This window comes from Salminus brasiliensis, chromosome 4, assembly GCF_030463535.1.
Source record: "Salminus brasiliensis chromosome 4, fSalBra1.hap2, whole genome shotgun sequence".
Lineage (NCBI taxonomy): Eukaryota > Metazoa > Chordata > Actinopteri > Characiformes > Bryconidae > Salminus > Salminus brasiliensis.
This window is the reverse complement of record NC_132881.1, coordinates 12,024,021-12,039,566: the sequence shown is the minus strand read 5'-3', so window position 1 is coordinate 12,039,566 and position 15,546 is coordinate 12,024,021. Positions and strand designations below refer to the sequence as shown.

Here is a 15,546-nt window from a genome sequence, read left to right as displayed (position 1 = left end):
TACTTGTTGGATGATGGAACAACCTGGAACTCCTCACATCTGTCCGTACTTCCCAACTTGAGCACAGATGTGGATTCTGATAGGGCAATGGACTGTACTGATACAGGGACTGACCAAATAACTAACTCTGACTCGGTTAGCCAGTCCAGACCTGTCAGAATTAGAAATGCACCTAGCTGGACTAAAGATTTTGTTATGGAATGATCATAAAATGTGATTTACAATATTCAGGTTTTAGTTAAAGCATTACTGTTACATTAATAATACTGTCAGGTTCTTCTGAGTTACAAGAAGGTATTCTTTGTTCAAGAGGGAAGATGTTGTGTCCATATGCAATGTGTTTAATGCATATATTAAACAAATTCGTTGTTACGGATTTAGGACACTGGAGAGCACTAGTGGACTGTTTGAGGTAAGAGAAAGAAGAGAGGAAAGGAGGGGAAGAATAAACAAAATAGTAAGCTCTCTGTTCCATAATCACGTGTGGTTAATGTCTGACTCTGAACGACAAGTCAACACAACAAGCGCCTGTCTAGTAAACAGGAGATCCTGGCTTGGAATCCCAGCGGTGCCTTTTCCTTTGGTAATCTTTAATCAGTAACTGCTACAATGAGTAAATCAACCCAATCAAACAATTTTTTATTGGTGTCAGACTATGACTAACAGTATGCAGAGCTTTGGTGTGTGCTTTGACTTGCAGATAATCATCAGACCACTGGGATTTACATATGCATAGTAAATGTATTATTTGCCTCAAATATTAGCAGCACTACTGTTATTTTATAGGAAGGTTGGCCAAGGAACCAACTTCTTCGCCTGGGCTCTGTGGCGCAATGGATAGCGCATTGGACTTCTAGATAAATAGCTGGAGCAATGCAAAGGTTGTGGGTTCGAGTCCCACCAGAGTCGAGAGTGTTTCCTCTTCTTTAAAGCTCTGTCTACTACCTTTTTGTACTTTTATTTGCAAGATTTTCTCTAGTCTTTTTACCTAATTAATAGCAATTTCAAACTTTCAGAAATATTCTGTTTGATGTTGGGGTATTGGAACATATTTGTGCTGCAGAAGATTCTGCATGTATTTGTGAAAAGTGAGATGAAGCAGTTTGAAATGTAGGATTTTAGCCTTTTCTGAATCAGAATGATGTTTGCTGATCCATTAAAAGATGTTTAAACTGAACCTGAAGGGTAAACAAAAGATGCTAAGTTTTGTGTGTACATTCTGCGTGACAAGGTCTAGTACTCTGTACATGTATATGATAGGTTTAAGCAATTGAGACAAGCTTTCAGAGTTGATGTTATTTGTTTCTGGAAAATGCAGAGGTTCCTAATCAGGGAAGTTGTTTTTGCTGTCTGTGTAAAGTTTGTATGCAAGAGAATGTTTTTGAGTTTGCCTGAAGCTATATTGTGTTGATATAGAAGACCGGTCAGGTAGGGTGCCGTGGCTTAGTTGGTTATAGGGCCTGTCTAGTAAACAGGAGATCCTGGGTTTGAATCCCAGCGGTGCCTTTTCCTTGGGTAATCTTTAATCAGTAACTGCTACAATGAGTAAATCAACCCTTTTTTTATTGGCGTCAGACTATGACTAACAGTATGCAGAGCTTTGGTGTGTGCTTAGACTTGCAGATAATCATCAGACCTCTGGGATTTACATATGCATAGTAAATTTATTATTTGCCTCAAATATTAGCAGCACTACTGTTATTTTATAGGAAGGTTGGCCAAGGAACCAGTTTCTTCACCTGGGCTCTGTGGCGCAATGGATAGCGCATTGGACTTCTAGATAAATAGCTGGAGCAATTCAAAGGTTGTGGGTTCGAGTCCCACCAGAGTCGAGAGTGTTTCCTCTTCTTTATAGCTCTGTCTACTACCTCTTTGTACTTTTATTTGCAAGATTTTCTCTAGTCTTTTTACCTAATTAATAGCAATTTCAAACTTTCAGAAATATTCTGTTTGATGTTGGGGTATTGGAACATATTTGTGCTGCAGAAGATTCTGCATGTATTTGTGAAAAGTGAGATGAAGCAGTTTGAAATGTAGGATTTTAGCCTTTTCTGAATCAGAATGATGTTTGCTGATCCATTAAAAGATGTTTAAACAGAACCTGAAGGGTAAACAAAAGATGCTAAGTTTTGTGTGTACATTCTGCGTGACAAGGTCTAGTACTCTGTACATGTATATGATAGGTTTAAGCAATTGAGACAAGCTTTCAGAGTTGATGTTATTTGTTTCTGGAAAATGCAGAGGTTCCTAATCAGGGAAGTTGTTTTTGCTGTCTGTGTAAAGTTTGTATGCAAGAGAATGTTTTTGAGTTTGCCTGAAGCTACATTGTATTGATATAGAAAACCAGTCATGTAGGGCGCCGTGGCTTAGTTGGTTATAGCGCCTGTCTAGTAAACAGGAGATCCTGGGTTCGAATCCCAGCGGTGCCTTTTCCTTGGGTAATCTTTAATCAGTAACTGCTACAATGAGTAAATCAACCCTTTTTTTATTGGCGTCAGACTATGACTAACAGTATGCAGAGCTTTGGTGTGTGCTTAGACTTGCAGATAATCATCAGACCACTGGGATTTACATATGCATAGTAAATTTATTATTTGCCTCAAATATTAGCAGCACTACTGTTATTTTATAGGAAGGTTGGCCAAGGAACCCGTTTCTTCACCTGGGCTCTGTGGCGCAATGGATAGCGCATTGGACTTCTAGATAAATAGCTGGAGCAATTCAAAAGTTGTGGGTTCGAGTCCCACCAGAGTCGAGAGTGTTTCCTCTTCTTTAAAGCTCTGTCTACTACCTTTTTGTACTTTTTTTTGCAAGATTTTCTCTAGTCTTTTTACCTAATTAATAGCAATTTCAAACTTTAAGAAATATTCTGTTTGATGTTGGGGTATTGGAACATATTTGTGCTGCAGAAGATTCTGCATGTATTTGTGAAAAGTGAGATGAAGCAGTTTGAAATGTAGGATTTTAGCCTTTTCTGAATCAGAATGATGTTTGCTGATCCATTAAAAGATGTTTAAACAGAACCTGAAGGGTAAACAAAAGATGCTAAGTTTTGTGTGTACATTCTGCGTGACAAGGTCTAGTACTCTGTACATGTATATGATAGGTTTAAGCAATTGAGACAAGCTTTCAGAGTTGATGTTATTTGTTTCTGGAAAATGCAGAGGTTCCTAATCAGGGAAGTTGTTTTTGCTGTCTGTGTAAAGTTTGTATGCAAGAGAATGTTTTTGAGTTTGCCTGAAGCTACATTGTATTGATATAGAAAACCAGTCATGTAGGGCGCCGTGGCTTAGTTGGTTATAGCGCCTGTCTAGTAAACAGGAGATCCTGGGTTCGAATCCCAGCGGTGCCTTTTCCTTGGGTAATCTTTAATCAGTAACTGCTACAATGAGTAAATCAACCCTTTTTTTATTGGCGTCAGACTATGACTAACAGTATGCAGAGCTTTGGTGTGTGCTTAGACTTGCAGATAATCATCAGACCACTGGGATTTACATATGCATAGTAAATTTATTATTTGCCTCAAATATTAGCAGCACTACTGTTATTTTATAGGAAGGTTGGCCAAGGAACCCGTTTCTTCACCTGGGCTCTGTGGCGCAATGGATAGCGCATTGGACTTCTAGATAAATAGCTGGAGCAATTCAAAGGGTTCGAGTCCCACCAGAGTCGAGAGTGTTTCCTCTTCTTTAAAGCTCTGTCTACTACCTTTTTGTACTTTTATTTGCAAGATTTTCTCTAGTCTTTTTACCTAATTAATAGCAATTTCAAACTTTAAGAAATATTCTGTTTGATGTTGGGGTATTGGAACATATTTGTGCTGCAGAAGATTCTGCATGTATTTGTGAAAAGTGAGATGAAGCAGTTTGAAATGTTGGATTTTAGCCTTTTCTGAGTCAGAATGATGTTTACTGATCCATTAAAAGATGTTTAAACGGAACCTGAAGGGTAAACAAAAGATGCTAAGTTTTGTGTGTACATTCTGCGTGACAAGGTCTAGTACTCTGTACATGTATATGATAGGTTTAAGCAATTGAGACAAGCTTTCAGAGTTGATGTTATTTGTTTCTGGAAAATGCAGAGGTTCCTAATCAGGGAAGTTGTTTTTGCTGTCTATGTGAAGTTTGTATGCAAGAGAATGTTTTTGAGTTTGCCTGAAGCTATATTGTGTTGATATAGAAAAGCAGTCAGGTAGGGTGCTGTGGCTTAGTTGGTTATAGCGCCTGTCTAGTAAACAGGAGATCCTGGCTTGGAATCCCAGCGGTGCCTTTTCCTTGGGTAATCTTTAATCAGTAACTGCTACAATGAGTAAATCAACCCTTTTTTATTGGCGTCAGACTATGACTAACAGTATGCAGAGCTTTGGTGTGTGCTTAGACTTGCAGATAATCATCAGACCACTGGGATTTACATATGCATAGTAAATTTATTATTTGCCTCAAATATTAGCAGCACTACTGTTATTTTATAGGAAGGTTGGCCAAGGAACCAGTTTCTTCACCTGGGCTCTGTGGCACAATGGATAGCGCCTTGGACTTCTAGATAAATAGCTGGAGCAATTCAAAGGTTGTGGGTTCGAGTCCCACCAGAGTCGAGAGTGTTTCCTCTTCTTTATAGCTCTGTCTACTACCTTTTTGTACTTTTATTTGCAAGATTTTCTCTAGTCTTTTTACCTAATTAATAGCAATTTCAAACTTTCAGAAATATTCTGTTTGATGTTGGGGTATTGGAACATATTTGTGCTGCAGAAGATTCTGCATGTATTTGTGAAAAGTGAGATGAAGCAGTTTGAAATGTAGGATTTTAGCCTTTTCTGAATCAGAATGATGTTTGCTGATCCATTAAAAGATGTTTAAACAGAACCTGAAGGGTAAACAAAAGATGCTAAGTTTTGTGTGTACATTCTGCGTGACAAGGTCTAGTACTCTGTACATGTATATGATAGGTTTAAGCAATTGAGACAAGCTTTCAGAGTTGATGTTATTTGTTTCTGGAAAATGCAGAGGTTCCTAATCAGGGAAGTTGTTTTTGCTGTCTGTGTAAAGTTTGTATGCAAGAGAATGTTTTTAAGTTTGCCTGAAGCTATATTGTGTTGATATAGAAAACCAGTCAGTTAGGGTGCCGTGTCTTAGTTGGTTATAGCGCCTGTCTAGTAAACAGGAGATCCTTGGTTGGAATCCCAGCGGTGCCTTTTCCTTGGGTAATCTTTAATCAGTAACTGCTACAATGAGTAAATCAACCCTTTTTTTTATTGGCGTCAGACTATGGCTAACAGTATGCAGAGCTTTGGTGTGTGCTTAGACTTGCAGATAATCATCAGACCACTGGGATTTACATATGCATATTAAATTCATTATTTGCCTCAAATATTAGCAGCACTACTGTTATAGGAAGGTTGGCCAAGGATCCAGTTTCTTCAAATAGGCTCTGTGGGGCAATGGTTAGGGCATTGGACTTCTAGATGCATAGCTGGAGCAATTCAGAGGTTTTGGGTTCGAGTCCCACCAGAGTTGAGAGTGTTTTCTCTTCTTTATAGCTCTGTCTACTACCTTTTTGTACTGTTATTTGCAAGATTTTCTCTAGTCTTTTTACCTAATTAATAGCAATTTCAAACTTTCAGAAATATTCTGTTTGAAGTTGGGGTATTGGAACATATTTGTGCTGCAGAAGATTCTGCGTGTATTTGTGAAAAGTGAGATGAAGCAGTTTGAAATGTTGGATTTTAGCCTTTTCTGAATCAGAATGACGTTTGCTGATGCATTAAAAGATGTTTAAATGGAACCTGAAGGGTAAACAAAAGATGCTAAGTTTTGTGTGTACATTCTGTGTGACAAGGTCTAGTACTCTGTACATGTATATGATAGGTTTAAGCAATTGAGACAAGCTTTCAGAGTTGATGTTATTTGTTTCTGGAAAATGCAGAGGTTCCTAATCAGGGAAGTTGTAATTGCTGTCTGTGTGAAGTTTATGTGTAAGAGAATGTTTTTGAGTTTGCCTGAAGCTATATTGTATTGATATAGAAAATTAGTCAGGTAGGGCGCCGTGGCTTAGTTGGTTATAGCGCCTGTCTAGTAAATAGGTGATCCTGGGTTTGAATCCCAGCGGTGCCTTTTCCTTGGGTAATCTTTAATCAGTAACTGCTACAATGAGTAAATCAACCCTTTTTTTTATTGGCGTCAGACTATGACTAACAGTATGCAGAGCTTTGGTGTGTGCTTAGACTTGCAGATAATCATCAGACCACTGGGATTTACATATGCATAGTAAATTCATTGTTTGCCTCAAATATTAGCAGCACTACTGTTATTTTATAGGAAGGTTGGCCAAGGAACCAGCTTCTTCACCTGTGCTCTGTGGTGCAATGGATAGCGCATTGGACTTCTAGATGCATAGCTGGAGCAATTCAGAGGTTTTGGGTTCGAGTCCCACCAGAGTTGAGAGTGTTTTCTCTTCTTTATAGCTCTGTCTACTACCTTTTTGTACTGTTATTTGCAAGATTTTCTCTAGTCTTTTTACCTAATTAATAGCAATTTCAAACTTTCAGAAATATTCTGTTTGAAGTTGGGGTATTGGAACATATTTGTGCTGCAGAAGATTCTGCGTGTATTTGTGAAAAGTGAGATGAAGCAGTTTGAAATGTTGGATTTTAGCCTTTTCTGAATCAGAATGACGTTTGCTGATGCATTAAAAGATGTTTAAACGGAACCTGAAGGGTAAACAAAAGATGCTAAGTTTTGTGTGTACATTCTGTGTGACAAGGTCTAGTACTCTGTACATGTATATGATAGGTTTAAGCAATTGAGACAAGCTTTCAGAGTTGATGTTATTTGTTTCTGGAAAATGCAGAGGTTCCTAATCAGGGAAGTTGTAATTGCTGTCTGTGTGAAGTTTATGTGTAAGAGAATGTTTTTGAGTTTGCCTGAAGCTATATTGTATTGATATAGAAAATTAGTCAGGTAGGGCGCCGTGGCTTAGTTGGTTATAGCGCCTGTCTAGTAAATAGGTGATCCTGGGTTTGAATCCCAGCGGTGCCTTTTCCTTGGGTAATCTTTAATCAGTAACTGCTACAATGAGTAAATCAACCCTTTTTTTTATTGGCGTCAGACTATGACTAACAGTATGCAGAGCTTTGGTGTGTGCTTAGACTTGCAGATAATCATCAGACCACTGGGATTTACATATGCATAGTAAATTCATTGTTTGCCTCAAATATTAGCAGCACTACTGTTATTTTATAGGAAGGTTGGCCAAGGAACCAGCTTCTTCACCTGTGCTCTGTGGTGCAATGGATAGCGCATTGGACTTCTAGATGCATAGCTGGAGCAATTCAGAGGTTTTGGGTTCGAGTCCCACCAGAGTTGAGAGTGTTTTCTCTTCTTTATAGCTCTGTCTACTACCTTTTTGTACTGTTATTTGCAAGATTTTCTCTAGTCTTTTTACCTAATTAATAGCAATTTCAAACTTTCAGAAATATTCTGTTTGAAGTTGGGGTATTGGAACATATTTGTGCTGCAGAAGATTCTGCGTGTATTTGTGAAAAGTGAGATGAAGCAGTTTGAAATGTTGGATTTTAGCCTTTTCTGAATCAGAATGACGTTTGCTGATGCATTAAAAGATGTTTAAACGGAACCTGAAGGGTAAACAAAAGATGCTAAGTTTTGTGTGTACATTCTGTGTGACAAGGTCTAGTACTCTGTACATGTATATGATAGGTTTAAGCAATTGAGACAAGCTTTCAGAGTTGATGTTATTTGTTTCTGGAAAATGCAGAGGTTCCTAATCAGGGAAGTTGTAATTGCTGTCTGTGTGAAGTTTATGTGTAAGAGAATGTTTTTGAGTTTGCCTGAAGCTATATTGTATTGATATAGAAAATTAGTCAGGTAGGGCGCCGTGGCTTAGTTGGTTATAGCGCCTGTCTAGTAAATAGGTGATCCTGGGTTTGAATCCCAGCGGTGCCTTTTCCTTGGGTAATCTTTAATCAGTAACTGCTACAATGAGTAAATCAACCCTTTTTTTTATTGGCGTCAGACTATGACTAACAGTATGCAGAGCTTTGGTGTGTGCTTAGACTTGCAGATAATCATCAGACCACTGGGATTTACATATGCATAGTAAATTCATTGTTTGCCTCAAATATTAGCAGCACTACTGTTATTTTATAGGAAGGTTGGCCAAGGAACCAGCTTCTTCACCTGTGCTCTGTGGTGCAATGGATAGCGCATTGGACTTCTAGATAAATAGCTGGGGCAATTCAATGGTTGTGGGTTCGAGTCCCACCGGAGTCGAGAGTGTTTCCTCTTCTTTATAGCTCTGTCTACTACCTTTTTGTACTTTTATTTGCAAGATTTTCTCTAGTCTTTTTACCTAATTAATAGCAATTTCAAACTTTCAGAAATATTCTGTTTGAAGTTGGGGTATTGGAACATATTTGTGCTGCAGAAGATTCTGCATGTATTTGTGAAAAGTGAGATGAAGCAGTTTGAAATGTTGGATTTTAGCCTTTTCTGAATCAGAATGACGTTTGCTGATGCATTAAAAGATGTTTAAACGGAACCTGAAGGGTAAACAAAAGATGCTAAGTTTTGTGTGTACATTCTGTATGACAAGGTCTAGTACTCTGTACATGTATATGATAGGTTTAAGCAATTGAGACAAGCTTTCAGAGTTGATGTTATTTGTTTCTGGAAAATGCAGAGGTTCCTAATCAGGGAAGTTGTAATTGCTGTCTGTGTGAAGTTTATGTGTAAGAGAATGTTTTTGAGTTTGCCTGAAGCTAAATTGTATTGATATAGAAAATTAGTCAGGTAGGGCGCCGTGGCTTAGTTGGTTATAGCGCCTGTCTAGTAAACAGGAGGTCTTGGGTTCGAATCCCAGCGGTGCCTTTTCCTTGGGTAATCTTTAATCAGTAACTGCTACAATGAGTAAATCAACAAATTTTTTATTGGCGTCAGACTATGACTAACAGTATGCAGAGCTTTGGTGTGTGCTTAGACTTGCAGATAATCATCAGACCACTGGGATTTACATATGCATATTAAATTCATTATTTGCCTCAAATATTAGCAGCACTACTGTTATGTTATAGGAAGGTTGGCCAAGGATCCAGTTTCTTCAACTGGGTTCTGTGGGGCAATGGTTAGGGCATTGGACTTCTAGATGCATAGCTGGAGCAATTCAGAGGTTTTGGGTTCGAGTCCCACCAGAGTCGAGAGTGTTTCCTTTTCTTTATAGCTCTGTCTACTACCTTTTTGTACTGTTATTTGCAAGATTTTCTCTAGTCTTTTTACCTAATTAATAGCAATTTCAAACTTTCAGAAATATTCTGTTTGATGTTGGGGTATTGGAACATATTTGTGCTGCAGAAGATTCTGCATGTATTTGTGAAAAGTGAGATGAAGCAGTTTGAAATGTTGGATTTTAGCCTTTTCTGAATCAAAATGATGTTTGCTTATCCATTAAAAGATGTTTAAAATGAACCTGAAGGGTAAACAAAAGATGCTAAGTTTTGTGTGTACATTCTGTGTGACAAGGTCTAGTTCTCTGTACATGTATATGATAGGTTTAAGCAATTGAGACAAGCTTTTGTAGTATATTCATTGGCTTTGCAGATGTAGAAAAGAAAGGGGGCCCCGTTTCTTGACCAAATATACACAAATTGAACAGACATAAGATGCTGTTTAGATTTGGACATCCCTTTGGGCAGACGTGTCAGTGATTTAAACGCTGTCCAGATGTGGCCATGGACCACTTAGGTAATGGGGGAGCTAATGGCTGTTCCCTATGGATGAAATGTAAACATTCCATATATGGCAACATTCCAGCAGAATGTGACGTGAAATAGGGTATAAAAACTCAAGGTATTCCTAAGTCGGGAAGAGAGAGACCGAAGGGCACCCAGAATTGGCAGACTCTCTCCACACTGTTCTTTCGATTGAAATAAAATATATTATTGTTACAACTAAAGACGGTGGTTACAGACTCTCCTTTTTGAATAACAAGTCCATCTCCAGAGGAAGACGAACCGAGACGACAAATTTTGGCGCCCGAACAGGGACCCAGCTGTGACTTCCGGCGGCACCAGACGGTACCACGTGGAAAACTTTTGCTCGTGAGCCAACAATACACGGTGAGCACTTTTCTCACTATTCGAGCTTGGGTTTCAGCGTTATGCTGGGGTGTGTGCTGTGAGGCTGCACTGAGTGCAATTGTAACACATGAGGTTGTGACATTATTTGGGAGGAGACTCTGTTCTAAATTTGGGTTGTTTGTGGGTTGTGCCACCACAATACGGGGGTGTAAGGAATGAGAAAAATATGTAGGAACAAGAGTACTGACAAGGTATAAGGAAAATGAGGAACACAAAAGGGGTGTTGTTGAAAAAGCAGTGAGTAACATTGATAAGGCCATGTTAATTTGCGCCACGCAGGCTTTGAGAGCTAGGGCCCTTGTCTCTCTTAGGATTGTAAGACGTGAGCAGGTTCAGGTTACAGTATGAAAGTTAGCTTACCAGGGTGATATAAGAGAAATATGGGGGGTTTTTAAGAGAAGAAACATGGGGTGTTATAGAAGAAGACAAGTACTATGGGATGTTACGGAAAATCAAAGAGAAATGTGGGGTGTTATAGAAGAAAAAGAGAAATATGGGAAGTTTAAGAGAAGAAAAGAAGGGGTGTTACAAGAGAAAAGAAGGGGTTTTTAGAGTAAAAAGGGTAGTACAAGAGAAAAAAGAAAAGAGGGGTGAGTACTTATCTAAGTGTCAGAAGTAAAGAGAAAAGGGTATAGTGCACAGAAGAGAAGACTTAAGGGTTAGCTTAAAACAGTCGACTTGGGGTGTGTGTGTGCGCGCGTGCCCAGGGATTTACGTGTGTGTGTCAGTCTGTGTGTGGAGGCTGAGGGGCTGGTACCCTCCTCCCTTTCTTTGTCATGTTTTGTCTGGGTTAAAAGGGATATGTTTGGTAAGAGGAGAGTAATTCTCAAACTCTCCATAATGTTGGCTTTTATTGAAAAAAAACAAAAAAAAACAAAAAAAAAAACATGCATATGGTCAAATACCCGATCTCGTTGGCTTTCTGAGATCCTATGCCTTGCAGGAGGTCTCTTCTGACAAAAGTATGGGGCCTGAGAGTCACTCCTTACGGGGAGGAGGAGCTGTATTTGAGTCTGTGCACCAGAAGCAATAAAAGCCAGATTAATTGAGGTTATGAAAAGATTTAAAGGGGACATGCAATTTAAATTAATTCTGATATTGTTTCAGACCATGTGTACCTTTGTGGGAGGTTGTAAATTTAAAGGAAAATATGGGGGCCCATAGAGAGAGGAAAAAGGAGTAAATGTTATGTGTTGTATGTCTAGTCTGTGTTGTTGTTTAATGGCAAATAATAGATAAAGGGATCCCATAAACATAGTTAAGTGATAATGATTGTAGAACAGTAATGTTAAATAAATAGGTTTCTCAGATGTGTGGGTTGGAATGAGGTATAGGAAAATTAATGAGCCCTGTCTGGATAACAGAGAGGGAGATAGGTAAGGGTAAAATTTCATAAACCACCAAAGCAGCCCATATTGGCACCAGGTCATGTACAGTACAAGAATACTGTTAATAAGTCCTGTGATTGTCGTGTGGATCCTGGAATGTGGGTTTTTAAAGTGTAATTTCAACCTACCATCTGAGAGACAAATTTAAATCAATTCAAAGTTACATATATATATATACATGTATATATGTGCATGTAGAAGATGTGATATTAGTAGTATGTCTAATTTGAAGGAAAGTTTATATATGGTTGAGATGAGTAGTATTGTTCAGCAATGTAGGAGAATAGTCTCTGGTATGTTAATGTTGAGAAGGAATAAATGAAATTAATACTGATTGTAGAATGTTGATATAATATGATAGCCATAATGTAAGATAAGTAGAGGAGTGTATTAAATATACACTTTGTGTTTGCATATAACTATATAAAGGCGAGTGGTTACTAAAGGAATTTAGTAGTAGGTTTGTGATTCTGTGTTTTGCAATGGCTAAGGCGTGGCTGAGCGCCAGATGTGTAATGCAGTGTTAATGACAAGATATGCAGGAGCACAGGGGCCTGGTAGAGTGAGATTTTTCCTATGATGAGAAATGATGGTTCATGGTTAAGAGTTTGGTTGTGGTGTCATATGAGATAATATATTATAATAATAATATTAGTCTTGTTAAATATGTGTTCATAAGAAGTATGACTAGAGAATAGTAATAGCAGAATGGTTGGTTTGTTTTGTATGGGGGAAAAGATGTCTAAGGTTGTTGTTTTTCCTGTATTGAAATGGGTACAGTGATGTTCTTGGTATGGCTTGTGTTGAAGAATAGACTATTATAGTGCTTCTAGCCAACTGTCTTTGGGATTATTATAATGGAGGTGGTGATTTTATTGGTGTTCTGTGGCAGTGAGTGCAGTGAGTGTGTGGCTTGGAGTGCTGGTTGTGCTTTGAGAATGCATTAAACCTAAGTGATTATTAGACCCAGTATGAACTGTTATATAAATTGTTCAGGGTGCATGACAGACCATTATGATGATAATGTTGTTTTACTAGTATCACTCATGTTGGTAGTTACCTTACACAGGGTTACTTTATGAGAGGAACTAGTGAGCCTCGATGGGTTAAATTAGTTTTTCTGTTTTGCTGGTATTTCTCTCCCTTTCTGCACAGCGGGAGAAAGGGGACTATCCACCATACATACTAGTGTGAAGATAGGCTTTGCACACATATGTTTCTGGTTGACCTATGACCCCTGGCTAAGGGAGAGTCAGGCATGTCAACATAAATATACACTTGGGCTTAAAAAGGTGAAGAGTGTTAAATTGGTTTTAAGCGGAATAGTCTATGTTATGATGATAGTTGAGAAACTATGTTGGCAGTAGGCCAAGAGTCCCTTGGGGATATGAAGAATGGTTCAAGATGGTATTATAGTATGTAGGAACAGAAGGAAGATGTATGGAAAGTGGATGGAAATAGGATGGAAAATGTATGTTTACAGTGAATTGTTATGGACCTTGAGAGTTTATGACAATATTAACTCTGGCGTGATTCTCCTTTTCTCTTTTATGGGATGTGAGAGGAGGCAGAAAAAGGAAGTAAGGAGGGGCTGCTGGTGAGCGACGGGACAGAAGAGTTACGTGGACTGAGTGGAAGAAGCTGTGCTGACGGCAGATCAGGCTAGTGTGTTTTTCCACAAATTACTTCCCTGTACACACCTGCACTTAAAAACATGTGCAGTCACAGTTATAGTACTATTAATTGCATAATACTTACAGTTTAAAGGACTCTGTATGAAGCTTGGCAACAGACTGATTGGTTAGTGAATTTGAATACGCAGGAGAAAGTATTTGGGGGTTACACATTTTTGTTAAGACATGTAGTCTGCATAGAGATACATTGGAGCATTTACTATTGTAATATCTTGTGTTTTTTGGGGAGATTAGATTCAAAAGTATTTGGTGGCATCAGTCTTACTTTAGGAGAATTTACTATTGCATAGTGGTCATACATCTTTAAGGTCTGGGTTGTTCTGGAGTTGGCAAACCTCAGTATATTTTTAATAACCCATCCACTTAATTTCAATAACCATCCAAGTAATTTACAAATACATAGTATAATTGTAAGTAGATAGTGAAAGGGTAGTAACTTCAATTATTTAAGTCATCTTTTTTTTTTCCATACTTAAATAACATAGAGAGGCTATTAGTATGCCAACTATGGGTACCAACACTTCAAAAGGTATTACTCCTGTTGATGTGGTTAAGAAAAATAATCCATTAATTAAAGGCATAACTAAAACATCAGAGAAATGGCATAAGCGTTGGCCTGACATTGACCAACCATGGCCAGTGGAGGGGACTCTTAATCCAGATGTAATTAAGGTAATGCAGGTGCTTGTGGCTACATACAAGGCAAACCAAAAGAAAGGTAAGAAGGGGGAACAACGTAAGGAGAAGAGACAGATGGAGCTTGGCATTCTTCAGTTGTTTGAACAAGAGGGACAGAAATTGGTTAGAGCAGCAAAGGATAAGAGAGAGAGGAGTGCAGAAGACATAGAGAGACAGGTAAGGGGCACAGAAAAGCAGATGGCAGAAATAAGTGCACCATTTTCACATGTCAACCCAGTAAAAAATCCCCCACCATATGAGAAGGAGGTGACGTCTAAGGAGATCTATCCCCAGCTTCCAGTGATCACTCAAGAGGGAGACTATCGTATCAGAGATGAGGACGACCGAATAGTGGAAGCAGGCAAAGCAGAAACTATTATAAAGATGTATCCAATTTCCAAAAGTAAGAAGAAAACAACATGTTTGCAAATCGAAGGTGCAGTGAAGACCAGGAGGACAAAAGTTGGAGATGATGTGGATCAGAGTGCTTGGGAAGAAGCCAGAGGAGGATATGATGCAGCAGTCAGACGGATCCTGGTGAGGGCAGAAAGGAGAGGAGGCAAGACTAGACGGTATGAGGACTCCACTGATGAAAGTTCTGATGAAAGTGAAAATGAAGACGACGACCAAGACAAGGGACCCACAAGTCTTTGCACTTCAAGAGGATTCTTCCCGACCACAGCCAGTTCAAGAATGGAAGAAGACATCGACAGGGATATGAGAAATGTAGAGAGGCGTATAGACCAATGCCTTTCTCATGTGGACACTGCTATGAGTTTAGAGAAGCAGAAAAGACTGGAAAAACAACTGAAGGAGCTACACATGCAGAAGAAGGAATCAAGGATGGAAGGCTCTCAGAAAGTGGACAAGGGATATGCATTGCGCCCAAGAAAAGGAACATCATGTGACAAGATGTGTCCAGTGATCATCCGAGGACAGACATTGGAATACAAGCCTTGGCAGAATACAGACATGTCTGATGTTTTGAAAAAATTGCCAACTCTACAAGACGGAGCACATCCTTGGATCGCAAAGTTGGAAGAGATTATGGTGGGAACACAACCTGCTGTAGGAGATATTAAAAGACTTCTTGCTAATCTCCTGGGAGTGCCGGGCATGGAAGAAATTCTGCAAAAAGCTGGATTCAATCGTTATGTGGGAACATTGTTGGCTCAGTTGTTTGGTGCTGCGCTTTTGTCGCTATGTGTAATGTTCTGTTGTTGCACACTGATATTGACTTTTGCTAAGGCAATGATTTTAAGATGGGTTGGAATTGTAATGCCGGGGGAACAAATTCAACTGCCATTATTACCTAGGACAGATTCAGAAGAAGATGAGGGATTAGTATTAGAAGGTGATTTGGTGGATAAATATCCATTCTGAGTATCTAATTGAATTATGACTTTAATTTAATGAATCAAGTCTTTTATCATAAGTTATAACACCTATGTTATATTACCACAGGTTATGTAAAAGGGGATTTAAGTATATGATAGTATGGCTGAAAAGGGTGGCTTGAAAGATGATTTACTGAGTAGTAATAGTTTGACACGTATAATACTGTTGTTGTGAAATCTGCATTTGATGTTTTGAAGAAAAGATATTGGCTGTTGTTTCTATCTTTCCCTTCAGACTAGCG

At 38.7% G+C, this 15,546-nt stretch overlaps 6 non-coding genes across 6 annotated transcripts; all 6 read left to right on the top strand.

Annotated features, from left to right (window-relative positions):
- The first annotated feature begins 819 nt into the window (after nt 1-819).
- On the top strand, nt 820-909 carry trnar-ucu (transfer RNA arginine (anticodon UCU)). Its single transcript is given in 2 exon segments — nt 820-856; nt 874-909. It is a non-coding gene; the product is annotated as a tRNA-Arg (tRNA).
- Nucleotides 910-1,742: 833 nt separating this feature from the next.
- trnar-ucu (transfer RNA arginine (anticodon UCU)) lies at nt 1,743-1,832 on the top strand. Its single transcript is given in 2 exon segments — nt 1,743-1,779; nt 1,797-1,832. It is a non-coding gene; the product is annotated as a tRNA-Arg (tRNA).
- A 523-nt stretch (nt 1,833-2,355) lies between these two features.
- On the top strand, nt 2,356-2,429 carry trnat-agu (transfer RNA threonine (anticodon AGU)). The gene has a single exon. It is a non-coding gene; the product is annotated as a tRNA-Thr (tRNA).
- A 236-nt stretch (nt 2,430-2,665) lies between these two features.
- trnar-ucu (transfer RNA arginine (anticodon UCU)) lies at nt 2,666-2,755 on the top strand. The gene is given in 2 exon segments: nt 2,666-2,702; nt 2,720-2,755. It is a non-coding gene; the product is annotated as a tRNA-Arg (tRNA).
- A 523-nt stretch (nt 2,756-3,278) lies between these two features.
- Nucleotides 3,279-3,352, top strand: trnat-agu (transfer RNA threonine (anticodon AGU)). The gene has a single exon. It is a non-coding gene; the product is annotated as a tRNA-Thr (tRNA).
- Nucleotides 3,353-8,808: 5,456 nt separating this feature from the next.
- Nucleotides 8,809-8,882, top strand: trnat-agu (transfer RNA threonine (anticodon AGU)). The gene has a single exon. It is a non-coding gene; the product is annotated as a tRNA-Thr (tRNA).
- The last annotated feature ends 6,664 nt before the right edge of the window (nt 8,883-15,546 follow it).